At 43.5% G+C, this 16111-nt stretch overlaps 1 long non-coding RNA gene across 1 annotated transcript in view; it reads left to right on the forward strand.

The window, feature by feature from the left end:
• The first annotated feature begins 205 nt into the window (after window positions 1-205).
• LOC117530840 overlaps window positions 206-16111 on the forward strand; it is a 71073-nt gene continuing 55167 nt past the window's right edge. Inside the window, exon 1 of the long non-coding RNA XR_004566459.1 lies at window positions 206-348. This is a non-coding gene — a long non-coding RNA (uncharacterized LOC117530840). The remainder of the gene's footprint in view (window positions 349-16111) is intronic.

The following is a 16111-nucleotide window of genomic DNA, read 5'->3' on the forward strand; positions in this document are numbered from 1 at the left end:
CTGAGGTGTATATTTTTACCTGCGTGAAGCTGCATCACCTGTCATCATAACCGTAAATGCACAAAAGTTTATTTTAATAGTCCAAACAAGCACAAACGTAGACCACCTTGGAGAGATTTGGACGTCGGGGGCGGGGGGAGCACGGAAAAAAAGGAACTGCGGATTTCTTGACGGCTTTTATTTTGAAAGTCAGAACCGGAGCTTGTTTTTTATGTTGCGGTCGGATGTCAACAACAGCTGCTTTAGCAGAAAAACTTTGAAGTTGGCGATGTGAAAAGTTTGATCCGTGTGCTGATTAAAGGCTGTGAGTTTGTTCGTGCATGGTGTAGCTGAACGTTGTTGCTACAGGTAAGTGATCCACGACAAAGACACTTCTGTGGCGCAGAAAAGTTGCGTTTAGTCGAGTGCTGTCAGTGTGCTAGCTCCAGCAGCTAATGGGCTAACGCTCCACGGCCACTGAAGTCACAAAGTTCACTCTGAAAAAGTGAGGTTCTGCAAGGAATGTTGACCTTAGTTCCAAACGCCACCATGTGTGGTTGCTGCTAACAGGTTCTCTTCAGACCTGTTAGCCCGTGAAACTATCTATCGTGTCAGAAAAAATCTCAAATCGTGGCTGGTGAGGCACTGGCACTGCCTTCATCACAATCAGATTTAAATACAATTTGCCCAGTTCTGTATCACTTTTTTGAAAGTCCCGCTATACGGAGCCATAATGCGACTGAATAGCCTTTATTGGGTATTTGGATGTTATCTAGCTGAATAAGTCAGGATGGGGTAGCATTGGGGGCATTCCTGGCATCTGGCTGGAGCCCTTCTAATGCAGAATGATACACACTGTGACCGAGAATGTGTTTTGAACACAAAATTATATAAATTATACTTATTAAATGAGAATTTACTTAGTTTCAAAAGGCACAGTTATACGTTTTTACGAGCAAAAAATGATGCCCCAAGTTGCTATGATTTAGCACCTTATATTGTTAGAGATGGAGAGCAAAGGAGGGTTTTAAATGTGTGGAGGTGAGATTTCTCCTGAATTTACACTTGTAAGTGCCTCTTGAAACAATAGAACTGTTAACAGCATCTTGCTGAATAGAATCATTTCAGACATATCTTTCACAGTCGTTAACTTAAAGAATAACAAGTTGTCAAAAGAAGTTTTTTTTTTTAATGAAAAATAGCAACTGTAAACTATCTGCCTCTGATTTTTTTTTCGTGTAAGTGCCTCTTGAAACAATAGAACTTAACATCTTGCTGAATAGAATCATTTCAGACATATCTTTCACAGTCATTAACTTAAAGAATAACAAGTTGTCAATAAATTTTTTCTTTTTTTTTTTTTTTTTGAAAAATAGCAACTGTAAACTAGCTGCCTCATGAAAGTGCCTCTTGCCACAACAGAACTGTTCACAACTGTGTAACTGATTGTATGAACTGTGTCCAAGATTACTGTACGTTTGCAAGAGCAACATTCAGGTTTTTTTGTAGAAAAAGAAGTTGTTCAGCATGGGCTGGAGTGAGACTGCTTCGCTGTGCTGTCACTATATCTCCAGCGGTGGAGAAAACTCTCAGCTGCAACGCTAGTGCCTGGGATACACAAGTAGCGTTTAGCCTGTCTAGCCAAGAGAGGAAAAGTAGTCTCATGGTTCTTCCACCAGTTGAGGGGGTTCTCCGACTGAGGTAGTGAAGGGGTTTCAAGATAATTCTTGAGCTCCTCTTCAGCTCTAGAGCTGGCTGACTTACGGACAACACTGACCTCAGTAAATGTCTTGCCCAAAAGTGGAGCCAGTGCAGAAGGCCTTCTTTTTGGAGCAGGGTTTTCTTCTGAGTCTGGCTGTGGTGTCAGAGGCTGGACCTCAGCCTCCCCTGGGTTCACGTCTCTACAGAAAAAAAGTAATTATTGTATTGTATTATATATGAAATATTGTTCAAGAACAGGTCATTTAAATTTACCTCAAGTGATGCTGCCTCAGCAACAACATTGGCATGGATTTCCAACTGGTCCTCCTCGGTGAAAGGCAGAGCCTTGAATCGGGGGTCCAAAAAGGAAGTTGAGTGAAGCATGCGCTTATCCTGTGCAGAAATGTATCCTTTTGCCAGATCTTTGTGGATTGCGAGTTTGATTTCCCAAATAACAGGTGTGTCAACAGCAATTATGCCAGCTCCCTGTGTGTCATGCAGTATCTGGGCATGCAAGGGTGCAATAACTGAAAGTGTAGGCGTAGAATCCTCAGACATGATGTGGGTTGCATCTCTCATTGGTTTCAGCACCGATGCAACTTCCTCCGCAGTGGAGATGTCCATGTCACTTAGTGGGCAAATGTCACTTCCAGATTTTCTAACTTGTGAGAGCAGCGCGGCACAAATAGGCTGATGCTCTAGGAATCTGTCGATCATGTCCAGCGCACTGTTCCATCGCGTACCGACATCCATTTTCAGTTTGTGCAGCGTTAATTGCAGAAGCTTCTGTTTCTCCTGCAATTCATGATTTGCAATGGTGCTGCGGTGGAAGAAACCAGTGATTCGCCCGATCCTCCCAAGCAGTTGTGACACAGCAGTCAGCTTAAGAGCTCGTTGAGCAGCCAGGTTCAGAGTATGTGCAAAACAAGTAATCTGTGCCAAGTTGTCAATCTGTGTAGCGGTGAGCATGTTAGCGGCATTATCAGTCACAATCACCACATCGGAGACAGTCAGCCCCCATTCATTAGCAACGGAGTGAAACATGGCATTAATATTCGCTGCAGTGTGGCTGTTGTGCGTCATACAAGTTTGCAAAACACGGGATTCGAGCTGCCACGTATCAGTTATGTAGTGAACTGTGAATGTCATGTAAGACTGTGTTGCTCTTGATGACTATACGTCGCATGTTAGTACCACTCTGGTTGTTTTGGTTAGATCACAAGCGACGTTTTTTTAGTCTCTTCATAAAGCTGTGGCACAGCGGTTTCACTGAAAAATTTACGGCACAGTATAGTGTACCTTGGCTCCGCGGTCTGCAGCATGATGATAAATTCCTCGTTCTCCACCACACTGTAGGGCCTTAGGTCTTTGGCGATGAAACAGGTGATAGACCGAGTTATTTTTTTTTTTGCATGCTCTGAGCTGGTAGAGAGCTTTGTGAAGGACTGGAGTGTGCGCTGGTCAGTAGCTGGCGGCTGACTGTGCGCCGTGTCGATCATTTCTGGGTGGTACCTCGTAATATGAGCTCGTGCATTTGTCGTGTTGCCAAAGTATTTTATCTTAGTTTTCCAATTTTTGCACACAGTGCACGTCATGTTCAGCTCAGTTTTTCTGGGCATTCGGTAAAAGCCGAAATGTCGCCAAATTTTAGCTTTTAGTGAAGACGGTGCCGCTTGGATCTCCTCCTCCTCCATATTTGTTTTCTGCGCATGCGTGCGTTTCAACTACGGGTACCTGGTGAAATCATGCTTGCTTTGTTACAAAATGGAGGTGGACATCCAGCGGATTTTCTATTAATTTATTAAAATCAATTTTGGGAAATTTTAAATCGATTCTGAATTGTAGCAAATGAGAATCGTGATTTTTACGTAAATCAGTTTTTTTTTTTTGGCACACCCCTAGTTTTATTATACATCTGTGTAATTAATAAATAAAATAATCTTCACGAACGATTCGTTCGCGTGCACACGTGAAAAAAAAAACTGTCTGCCGCTGCTGCTGCTGCTCTCCCCTCAAACTCTCCCCAGAGAGGAAGAGTCTGACACATCAGAGGAGGAGTTTTAAGGTTGATATACGAGGTCTGTTAGAAAAGTATCCGACCTTTTTATTTTTTTTTTCAAAAACCATATGGATTTGAATCACGTGTGATTGCATCAGCCAAGCTTGAACCTTCGTGCGCATGCGTGAGTTTTTTCATGCCTGTCTGTTGCGTCATTCGCCTGTGAGCAGGCTTTCTGTAAGCAGTGGCCCACCCCTCTCGTCGGATTTTTATTGCGAATAAATGTCTGAACGATTTGGAGCTTTGCTGCATCAATTTTTTCCAGAAACTGAGAGACCTCCAGGTGGTAACCATTGGTCTCACAGGACGGCTTTGAGATGGCTTTCAGACGGCTGTCGGTGGGTTTTCAGTCGTGTGACTAACCGAGAAATTGTGGATGAGCCTGGACATGCCAGAACATGTCCTGTGAGGCTTCATCACGGCATTGCTTTGCACCATGCGGCACCGCCACGATGCGCAGAATTCCTCCACTCCTCTGTCCATGACAAAAACGCCTGTAACAGTGGAATGTGCCGTTCATTTCTAAACTGGACGCTGTGTTTTATCCGGGACGTCCTCTGACTAGCACAGGAATTGCGGAAGACGTGGACATCAGCACTTTTTCGGCACGCCGTCCTGTGAGACCAACACAGAGGTGGTTTTGTGCCGCACCATGAACGGCTCCGTTGCGCATCCGTCTGCTTTTCTTTCCATGAAAAAACTCCTGTAACAGTGGAATGTGCCGAAAAAGTACTGATGTCCACGTCTCCTGCCATTTTTGTGTAAGTCAGACGACGTCCCGGATCAACAAAGCCTTCACGTTGGAAATGATCTGGTTGTTTCAGCGGGGTTTGAGCCTGTCGATCGGCGCTCGGAGCGTGGCGCGCTCTCAGCAGCTGTGGGCGGTCTTTAAACCAGCTGGAGCACTCCTTAATCTGTGTAATCCCCATAAAATCGTCCCTGAAAGCCATTTGAATTTTCCGAACGGTTACCACCTGGAGGTCTCTCTGTTTCTGGAAAAAAACTAATGCAGCAAAGCTCCAAATCGTTCAGACATTTATTCGCAATAAAAGTCCGACGAGAGGGGTGGACCGCTGCTCACACAAAGCCTGCTCACAGGCGAATGACGCAACCGACAGGCGTGAAAAAACTCACGCATGCGCAGGAAGGTTCAAGCTTGGCTGATGCAATCACACGTGATTCAAATCCATAAGGTTTTTGAAAAAAATAAAAAGGTCGGATACTTTTCTCACAGACCTCGTAAGACTGACATTTGGTTGTGCAAGTAACTTTTTTTGGTGCAAGTAAATTTTTTTTTTTTTTTATTACTAGCACCAGTGCAGGTAGGTTAAAAAATGTATTTCAACCCCGTACAGCTGTTGACAAAAAACACTGTACATTATGTACATCAGCTAAACTATGGAAGTTAAGTTCATACAGCCAGAGTGTTTGACCATTTTAATGGCGGCATACAGAGAGACAGTGAGACAGGCTCACTGCACAGCATACCAGCAGTTAGCCCAGTGATTGCGCAATCCAAGGTGAGGCAGCTGGCTGCTGTCTCACAGCATGTCTCTTCTCAGTATTTGAACAGCAAAAAATAATAAAAAAAAATCTAAAACTGGTGAAGGTAAAAGGAAAATAACTTTATAGTACAAATCACTGGATAAATATTACCATTTAATTTATTTTTTCATTTTACATTTTTTTGTTATCATGATGGCAGCCTCACCTGCCTCCCCTGACCGCACGTCACTGTTAATAACGGTGTATACAAATGCTTTAAAACGTCTCATATACTCTTTGGGGATTATGTGTGTGTATGTGTGTGTTCTATTCAAATGTGCATGTGGTAGACATCTTCTTCTTTGTCTTTCGGCTGTTCCCGTTAGGGGTCGCCACAGCAGATCAATCGTTTCCATCTCACCCTGTCCTCTGTATCTTCCTCTGTCACACCAACCACCTGCATGTCCTCTCTCAGCACATCCATGAACCTCCTCTTTGGTCTCCCTCTTCTCCTCCTGCCTGGTGGCTGGCTCCATCCTCAGCATCCTTCTCCCTATATACCCTGGGTCCCTCCTCTGCACATGTCCAAACCATCTCAATCTCGCCTCTCAACATCTTCAGCTCTGCCACCTCCAGCTCTGCCTCCTGTCTTTTTGTTAGTGCCATTGTCTCTAAACCATACAACATAGCTGGTCTCACTACTGTTTTGTAAACTTTCCCCTTCACTCTTGCTGATATTCTTCGGTCACAAATCACTCCTGCCACCTTTCTCCACCCACTCCACCCTGCCTGCACTCTCTTCTTCACCTCTCTACCACACTCTCCATTACTTTGAACAGTTGACCCCAAATATTTAAACTCATCTACTTTCACCACTTCTACTCCTTGTAACTGCACTCCCTCTCATTCACACACATGTACTCAGTCTTGCTTCTACTGACTTTCATTCCTCTTCTCTCCAGAGCATATCTCCACTTCTCCAGACTAGACTCAACTTGCTCTCTACTCTCACTACAGATCACAATGTCATCTGCAAACATCATAGTCCATGGGGACTCCTGCCTGATCTCATCTGTCAACCTGTCCATCACCACTGCAAACAAGAAAGGACTCAGAGCTGATTCTTGGTGTAATCCCACCTCCACCTTGAATGAGTCTGTCATTCCGACTGCGCATCTCACCGCTGTCACACTATTTTTGTACACGTCCTGCACTACCCTAACATACTTCTCTGCCACTCCAGACTTCCTCATACAATGCCACAACTCTTCTCTTGGCACCCTATCATAAGCTTTTTCTAAGTCCACAAACACACAATGTAACTCTTTCTGTCCTTCTCTGTACTTTTCCAACAGTATTCTCAGAGCAAACATTGTATCTGTAGTGCTCTTTCTTGGCATGAAACCATATTGCTGCTCACAGATCTTCACCTGTTTTCTAAGCCTAGCTTCTACTACTCTTTCCCATAACTTCATGCTGTGGCTGATCAGCTTTATGCCTCTGTAGTTACTGCAGCTCTGCACATCACCCTTGTTCTTGAAAATAGGAACCAGCACACTTCGTCTCCACTCCTCAGGCATCCTCTCACTTTCCAAGATTTTATTAAACAATCTGGTTAGAAACTCTACTGCCATCTCTCCTAGACATTTCCATGCCTCCACTGGTGTTGTGAAAGTGTTGGAACACGGACCCACAACAGGGGGCGCAATGAACGGACAATGGAGAAAGTAAATAAGTTTTACTGTCGTGAAAATGCACAACCAATACAACAATTGACAATTTGGGTTTACACCGAATTCCACTGGTGTCGTGTGGGCAGGCTCGAAGGTAGGAGACGTCCGTCCGAGTCGAGCCGGAACCACCCAGATTTCCCCTGCCACCGAACCCTGGAAATACTGGAACCGCCAAGTCCCGAATTCCCAGGTGGCCACTGCCTCCGCTCGTCGGATCCGGTACTGCTGGCAAGAGAACAAACACACAGGTGTGGATGCGGCTGCACCCAGTACACAGAGAGGGAAGAAGCTGACTCCACCTCACGTCAATACTGCAGAAAGGTGAGTACTTCTCCAAGCAATTTAGCTCACAATAATCAGCTGTCCTGCAAAGGTTTAACAAATCTTTTAGCCAGTTAATCAGAATATTAATGCAGAGAACGTTACCTCTAACGTAAGGCGATATCTCGGCACTGAGGTGGAGACGCCGTCCTCCTGATATACCTCTGTGCTGAGTGGAACAGCTGAGTCTGGTGATGGGTGACAGCTGTCACCCAGGCTACTCCCATAAGGCGGCAGCGCCCTCTGGTGCCTGGAGCCCGCACTCCAGGCAGGGCGCCCTCTGGTGGTGGTGGGCCAGCAGTACCTCCTCTTCAGCGGCCCACACAACAACTGGAATGTCATCTGGACCAACTGCCTTTCCATTCTTCATCCTCTTCATAGCAGCCCTCACTTCTTCCTTGCTAATCTCTTTTACGTCCTGATTTACTCTCACCACATCATCCAGCCTTTTCTCTCGCTCATTTTCTTTATTCATCAGCTCTTCAAAATATTCCCTCCACCTTCTCAGCACACACTCCTCACTTGTCAGCACATTACCATGTGCATCTTTTACCACCCTAACCTGCTGCACATCTTTTCCAGCTCTGTCCCTTTGTCTGGCCAATCGGTACAAGTCCTTTTCTCCTTCCTTACTATTCAACTTCTTGTACAGCTCGCAATATGCCTTTTCCTTTGCTTTTGCCACTTCTCTTCTCGCCTTACGCCGCATCTCCTTGTACTCCTGTCTAGTTTCTTCATCTCTCCGACTATCCCAAAACGTTTTCGCCAACCTCTTTCTCCTTATGCTTTCCTGGACCTCTTCATTCCACCACCAAGTCTCCTTGTCTTCCTTCCACTGTCCAGATGTCATACCCAGTACTGCCCTAGCTGTCTCCCTCACCACATCTGCAGTACTTTTCCAGTTGTCCAAAATTGCTTCCTCTCCAACTAGTGCTTCTCTCACCTGCTCGCTAAATTTCACACAACAGTCTTCCTCCTTCAGCTTCCACCATCTGATCCTTTGTTGAGCTCTCACTCTCTTCTTCTTCTTCTTCTTTACCCCTAAATTCATCCTACAAACAACCACCCTATGCTGTCTAATGACACTCTCTCCTGCTACCACCTTACAGTCTGTGATTTCTTTTAGCTTGCATCTCCTATAAAGAATGTAGTCCACCTGTGTGCACCTTCCTCCACTCTTATATGTTACCCTGTGCTCCTCCCTTTTCTTAAAGTAGGTATTCACCACAGCCATTTCCATCCTTTTTGCAAAATCAACTACCATCTGTCCTTCCCCATTCCTATTCTTGATACCATATCTACCCATTACTTCCTCATCACCTCTGTTCCCTTCACCAACATGCCCATTGAAGTCTGCTCCTATCACCACTCTTTCATGCTTGGGCACACTCTCCACCACCTCATCTAACACACTCCAGAAATCTTCTTTCTCCTTCATCTCACAAACTACCTGTGGGGCATATGCACTGATGATATTCATCATTACCCCTTCAATTTCCAACTTCACACTCATCACCCTGTCAGACACTCGCTTAACCTCCAACACACTTTTAACATACTCTTCCTTTAAAATGACCCCAACACCATTTCTCTTCCTGTCCTCACCATGGTACAACAACTTGTACTCACCGCTGATGCTCCTGCTCTTACTTCCCTTCCACTTGGTCTCTTGCACACACAATATGTCTACCTTTCTCCTCTCCATCATATCAGCCAGCTCTCTCCCTTTACCAGTCATACTACCAACATTCAAAGTCCCCACTCTCATTTCCACCCTTCTAGTTTTCTTCTTCTCCCGCTGTTCATGGCAACGTTTTCCTCCTCTTCTTCGTCGTCTTCGCCCAGCAGTAGCCCAATTTCCACCGGCACCCTGTTGGGCAATAGCACCGGTGGCGGACGTTGTTAACCTGGGCCGCGACCGATCCGGTATGGGAATTCGATTCTTAGTCTGCATAGTTGGGTTGGCTTGTTTTACGCCGGATGCCCTTCCTGACGCAACCCTCCTCATTTATCCGGGCTTGGGACCGGCACTCAGAATGTACTGGCTGCACACCCCATGTGGCTGAGTTGCATGTGGTAGACATAATCTGTCCATTCTGAGTGCAGGTCCCATGCCCAGACAGATGAGTCGGGTTCCTTCAGGAAGAACATCTTGTGTAAATTTTGCCAAATAAAATAATGCAGATCACACATGAAATTTCCATTCTGGAACTGTCACGGCCCAGGATAATGACTTGGGCTGACTTTGTGTGTTTTTGGTATGTCTGGTAAAGAGAGAGAGTTGGCCGATATAAAGTTTTCCAAGCACTGCACTTTTTATGTTAAGGCCCAGTCACATGGCACTTAACGAAGGGTGACGAAGCCCTGACGAAACAAGAAATCTGGACTTTCGTTGACTGTCGTTGGTATCGTTTAACCTTCGCGCAGCTTTGTTCCTGCAGCTGGCGCTACGTCAGGATTTTTAAACTGTTGAAAAATTTGAACGAAGGGCAACGAAAACCTCAATTCGTCTGTCTCGTTTTGCTGTCGTTCTTGATGTTTTTTTTCATTGTTTGTTTAGTTCTTGTAACGTTATTGTTTAATTTGACTTCGTTGGAGCAGCTGAATGTTTTCACACAGTGCAGAAGCCGGTTTGTGAGCGCTGAGGCTGCTGCTGCTTCATGTACCGTCGGAAATTACAGGACAAACTCAGCCTGTTTGCTTGGATTTTTTTTTAATCTGTGTGTGTGTGGGGGGGGTGCAGCTTCAATGGGCTCAGGCACCTTACATAGGCCAGAATTAATCTTTTGTGTGATTATAATGAATTATTTTGCCACAAGCAACTGTTGAATTTGAAACAACAAAAAAGTTGTGTAATTTCCGACGGTACTTGAATGCAGCATCTGCGGCAACAGAAGCTGCTGTGTGCGCTTATTATTTTGTATTAAATATAACAATATGAGTGTAGGAATGACAATCCAGTCCTTCTGTACATGTGGTAACAGGCAGATGAATCGAAATGATGATATAAAGAGCTGTTCTGGAAGGCAGAATTCACGTTGTGGATCAATGATCAGCTGGTGGAAATGACCGCACATGAGTCAATGCGCGCGTTCACACGCACTGATTCATTTACTGCTCTGATATATTCAATCATCTTTACACTTACATTTATATTTATTCTCCCTTTTGACAGTTTTCTGTTATAAATCAATATATATGACTTAGAACATAATACAGTGATACAGCAGTGACCACGGAACACTTTTTTTTTTTTTTTTTTAAATTGGAGGAAGACGGAGCGCGCAGCTTGTCAACAGACAGTGTGGATTCTCATGATGGAGATGATCCCTCTTTTGTTCTGGATGAGGAACCAGAGCAGGTGGTCCACCGTCGTGCGCACAGATCTCCACAGCTTCTGTTTGCAGTTTCTCCAGGACTCAGGCACTATGATCTCCGTCCCAGCACCTAGTCCTGGAACTCAGAGATGCAAACACACACTGCTCCAGCTGTGGCTCCAGGCGTGTTTCGTTAAAGCGTCGAGATCCTGAGCTTTTGTTAAGTTCCTCTTTTGTCCCTTTTGCGCTCTTGCTTCGCAGACTGTTCGGTAATAAAATCTCTTTCGTCCACCTTTTCTCAAGGAATTGTGACGTTTTTTACTTTTTCCCTTCGTTCAGGAATCGTCGTGTGCCGTGTGAGCCACGGCATTACAGCCTTATGCCAAAATGGATGAATTCATTTTTTAATCAAAATTCTAAACACTATATCCCAAAATAACAATTTTTTTTTTTTTGATTTTTGCAAACTTATAATTAATAATGAAAAAACAAAGAAATCATGTACATAAGTATTCACAGCCTTTGCCATAAAGCTCAAAATTGAGCTCTGGCACCTCCTGTTTCCACTGGTCATCCTTGAGATGTTTCTGCAACTTAATTGGAGTCCACCTGGGGTCAGTTCAGTTGATTGGACATGATTTGGAAAGACACACATCTGTCTACATATAAGGTCCCACAGATGACAGAGCATGTCAGCACACAAACCAAGCATGAAGTCAAAGGAAGTCAAAGACTTCTGACACAGGATTGTCTCCAGGGACAAATCTGGGGAAGGGTACTGAAACATTTCTGCTGCTTTGAAGGTAAAAATACAACAAAATCCGTTATGTGTATTAAACCGACAAAATCCGTTACGTGACCGCTCAGGCATTGACATTAAGCTTTTTAGTGTACTAGTCCATAGGACAAGTCACCCTGGCAGTTTACTTGTCCTATAGGAAAAGCTGGTTGTCCGGACAACCCGTGAGTGAGATTTAAATTAAATATTTATCACACATGCTTTGCTCTGATTTGTCACTTAATAAAAACCTGTCATACTTCTTTTGTTTGTAAGTACTTTAACTTTAATATTCCAACATAAGAATTGCAGCTGAAATAGAAAAATCATTACATTTCAACATTTTCTGGGACTGAGATTCAGATTAAATATTGATCACATCTACTTTGCTGTGACATATCACTTCATGAAAAAGTTAATCCTGTCACTCTCCTGTGTGGGTGGTAAAATTTTGCAGTTTTATTTCAGATGTGGCAACAGAAACAGTTCATCTGTGGTAATACAGGGAGGCACTTATTGCCTTAATCCAAATTAAAAAATAAAAATAAAAAAAGTCACTAAAAGACACAAAACATAAATAATGCATGGCCTGTCGTCTTATAGTTTTTCAAAATGTGGTGGTGATAGACACGTAATGATCCTGACATTTACTTTGTCTTCTATTTCTGTAACTGCAGACTGTATGAAACCAACATATTTCATGTTTTGTGAGATCAGCTTTATTTTTTTTTTACCGTATTTTCCGGACTATAGAGCGCACCTCAATATATGCCGCACCCACAAAGTTTAAAAAAAAAATGGAAATGTACATATATAAGCCGCACCGGGCTAAAAGCCACTAATATCTACTGAACTAATTATGTAGTTTAACTGAACTGATTAGCATCCGAACGGTGCCTGTAGCATAAAAGTGCTGATCAAACAAAACAGAAAAGTTATTGATTGGTTTATTCATCGTCCGCCTGTGCACTGAAACCACTGAAGTCATCTTCTTCAGTGTCGGAGTTGAACAGCCTCAGAAGAGCTTCGTCACATACCTTTTCTGTGTCGATGTCAGTGTTGCTCTCCATGTCGCTGTCATCCCGGGGTGAAGCTGGCTCTGAAGCTGTGGTGCCCTCTTCACGCAGCAGTCCAGCCTTTTGGAACCCATTGGTGATGGTAGATTCCTTCACGCTGCTCCACGCTGTTACGATCCACTGACAGACATCACAAAATGATGCTTTTCGCATGCAGCCAGTTTTTGTGAAGGATTTATCGCTGCTAATCATCCAAGCCTCCCATTCACCCCGGAGTGCTGCTTTAAACACTTGATTCACACTGATGTCCAGGGGTTGCAAAAACTTTGTTGTACCTCCAGGAATCACAGCAGGAATTGAGTTGGTTCTCTTGATGACTGCTTTCATTGAATCGGTGATGTGGGCCCTCATACTGTCCAAAACAAGCAGCGCTTTTTTCCGGTGAAAAAAAAATCCCCCTGGGCACTTTAACCGTTAACCAGTCCTTCATTAGACTTTCTAGCTTCCATCCTTTCTGGTTGACTTTAACCACAATGTCCTTAGGGAGTTGGTCTTTCGGCATAGTTTTGCACTTAAAAATTACCATCGGGGGAAGCTTCTTTCCAGATGCGGTGCAGCCCAGGACACAGGTGAAATGTGTCCGGTGGTTTTCACCATAATGGATTATGCACCTGTCTTGTTTACAGTCCTGGTCAGAGGCAGATCAAATTGAGGTTGTTTCTATTCCATTTCTGAAATTAAAGAACTGCTATAAGGAAAAGTGTTTACATTTTATTGTTTTTTTTTTTACTTTTTAGTAGAACAAACACAAAAACCAAACTCTTATAAAGGAGAAAATACACAAACATGGAGAAAAAAACTGAACAATGCAGACTGATTTGACTCGTGATTTTTGAAAATAATAAGCAGTAACTTACTTGGAAATAAATGAAACTCAGAACTGCAGCCTAATAATTTTGAAAAATAAAAATCAGCAGCTTGTATTTCATTTTCTCTTTTTTTCTCCTCCTCAGTCACGTTTTGTGCTTGAACATTAAACAACTACAGTAAGTCATCTAAAATAAATATCTTTGTAAAATAACAGCCTGTTAAAGTTCAGAGTTCTCAGCTGCTTTATGTAATTTCTGCTTCTGAACATCACTGCAAAGTTTCTCCACATCAGGTTTTTTTTTTTAAATACGTGTGATTTTTATTCTGTTCATTCATATATTCTCATTTTAAGGAATTTTGACCAATTTATTTCATCTCATAAATTCAGTATAACTGTCACTGACATGCGCACACAGTGTGAAAAGGATGTACTGTCAGAAAAGTCCAGAGACAAATAAAAGCGCGCCACAGTTTAGCCCCCCCTCACAGCCAGCCGATTCTCTCTCTCACACACACACACACACACACACACACACACACACACACACACACACACACACACACACACACACACACACACACACACACACACACACACACAGACTGTAGCGATCGGACCCAGTCTTAATTTTAGATGCCTTTAAGCAAAGCCGCCCAGTATTTTTTTCGGTGTCTTTTTCGAAAATTGGCCTCTCAAATGACAGCAGGATGGCTCGCTGCCTAAAACCTTGGTTCTCGCTCCTGTCTGCTCCCGTGAATTTTCAATCCCATATCATCCCAATCACGTGATAAATAGCAAAGTTGACTCCTATCCCGTGGGATTCGCAAAAAAATGTCAGCCTCTACTACGAACACACACTCCATACAGTGGTCTCACACACACATTGATATCATGTTTTCCGATTGTCCGCTGGGTGGAGAGTAGCGGGAAAAACCAAGGACGCTTTCTCGTGAGGTGCGAGACAAGACGTGATATAAATAAAAAAACAAAAAGGCAGCGGTCAGGTATTTTGGTTCCGAGCAATGAAAACAAAGAATTTGAACGTTTTAAACAAACAAAAAAAATGCCACTTGTCTGGTCGGACAACGATTAGAGCATATTGCTTGTCCGATCACATTTTACACTTGTCCCGGATAATCGGACAAGCGTTAATGTCGATGCCTACCGCCGATCTGGCAGCTTTCTCCCAGACGGACTGCTTGCTTGAACGATGCTCTTCTAATTAATACAAGGTTGTAATTGTTTCTCCTATTGTTGTCTCACACTTCTTTTAATTTTTAAGTGCAACTATTGTGAATTTTAGCTATTTTACTCCTATGTGAATCTTAAGAGTGGCTAGCGCTTCCGTTAGCGGTTAGCATGCACTCGCTTTGGATTTTCTGGTGCACAAATTACATTAATCATTTCAGAAATCGTGTGCGATTCTGACAGATAGGGTGGCTCTTGCAGAGAGCTGTGTCTGTAAGCTAGAGCAGCTTCTTAGTTCAGTGGAGTTAGATATTACGGGAACTCCAGATAAGGTTATTGTCCGGCCCGCTAGCACGTCAGTTAGCATTAGCCTAGCCACACCCGTTTTTGGGTGGGCCTTAGCGGCCCGGGCCTGCCCCCCAAGATGCTTGTGCCCCTCCCACCACCACCACCACCACTAGGGGCACACACACCTTTTTTAATATATATATATATATATATATATATATATATATATATATATATATTTATTTTTTTTTAATCATAGTAGCTAATTTTTTGTTGAATTCTAATGTTGAAATTTTTTTTAAATCTCCAAGACATATACTATGTAGTGATGAAAATAAGTATTTGAACACCCTGCGTTTCGTTTTTGCAAGTTCTCCCACTTAGAAATCATGGAGGGGTCTGAAATTTTCATCTTAGGTGCATGTCTACTGTGAGAGACATAATCGAAAACAAAAAATCCAGAAATCACAATGTATGATTTTTTTTTTTTTAAATAATTTATTTGTATGTTACTACTGCAAATAAGTATTTGAACACCTGTGAAAATCAATGTTAATATTTGGTACAGTAGCCTTTGTTTGCAATTACAGAGGTCAAATGTTTCCTGTAGTTTTTCACCAGGTTTGCACACACTGCAGCAAGGATTTTGGCCCACTCCTCCATACAGATCTTCTCCATATCTTTCAGGTTTGGAGTTTCAGCTCCCTCCAAAGATTTTCTATTGAGTTCACGTCTGGAGACTGGCCAGGCCACTCCAGGACCTTGAAATGCTTCTTACAGAGTCCCTCCTTAGTTGCCCTGGCTGTGTGTTTGGGGTCATTGTCATGCTGGAAGACCCAGCCACGACCCATCTTCAATGCTCTTACTGAGGGAAGGAGGTTGTTTGCCAAAATCTCGCAATACATGACCCCATCCATCCTCCCTTCAATATGGTGCAGTCGTCCTGTCCCCTTTGAAGAAGAGCACCCCCAGAGTATGATGTTTCCACCCCCATGCTTCACGGTTGGGATGGTTTTCTTGGGGTTGTTCTCATCCTCTAAACATGGTAAGTGGAGTTGATTCCAAAAAGCTCTATTTTGGTCTCATCTGACCACATGACCTTCTCCCATGCCTCCTCTGGATCATCCACATGGTCACTGGTGAACTTTAAACGGGCCTGGACATGTGCTGGCTTGAGCAGGTGGACCTTGCTGCCCTGCAGGATTTTAAACCATGGCAGCATCATGTGTTACTAATGTAATCTTTGTGACTGTGGTCCCAGCTCTCTTCGGGTCATTGACCAGGTCCTCCTGTGTAGTTCTGAGCTTTCTCAGAATCATCCTTAACCCACAAAGTGAGATCTTGCATGGAATCCCAGACCGAGGGAGATTGACAG

Source organism: Thalassophryne amazonica, chromosome 18 (assembly GCF_902500255.1).
Source record: "Thalassophryne amazonica chromosome 18, fThaAma1.1, whole genome shotgun sequence".
Taxonomy (NCBI): Eukaryota; Metazoa; Chordata; class Actinopteri; order Batrachoidiformes; family Batrachoididae; genus Thalassophryne; species Thalassophryne amazonica.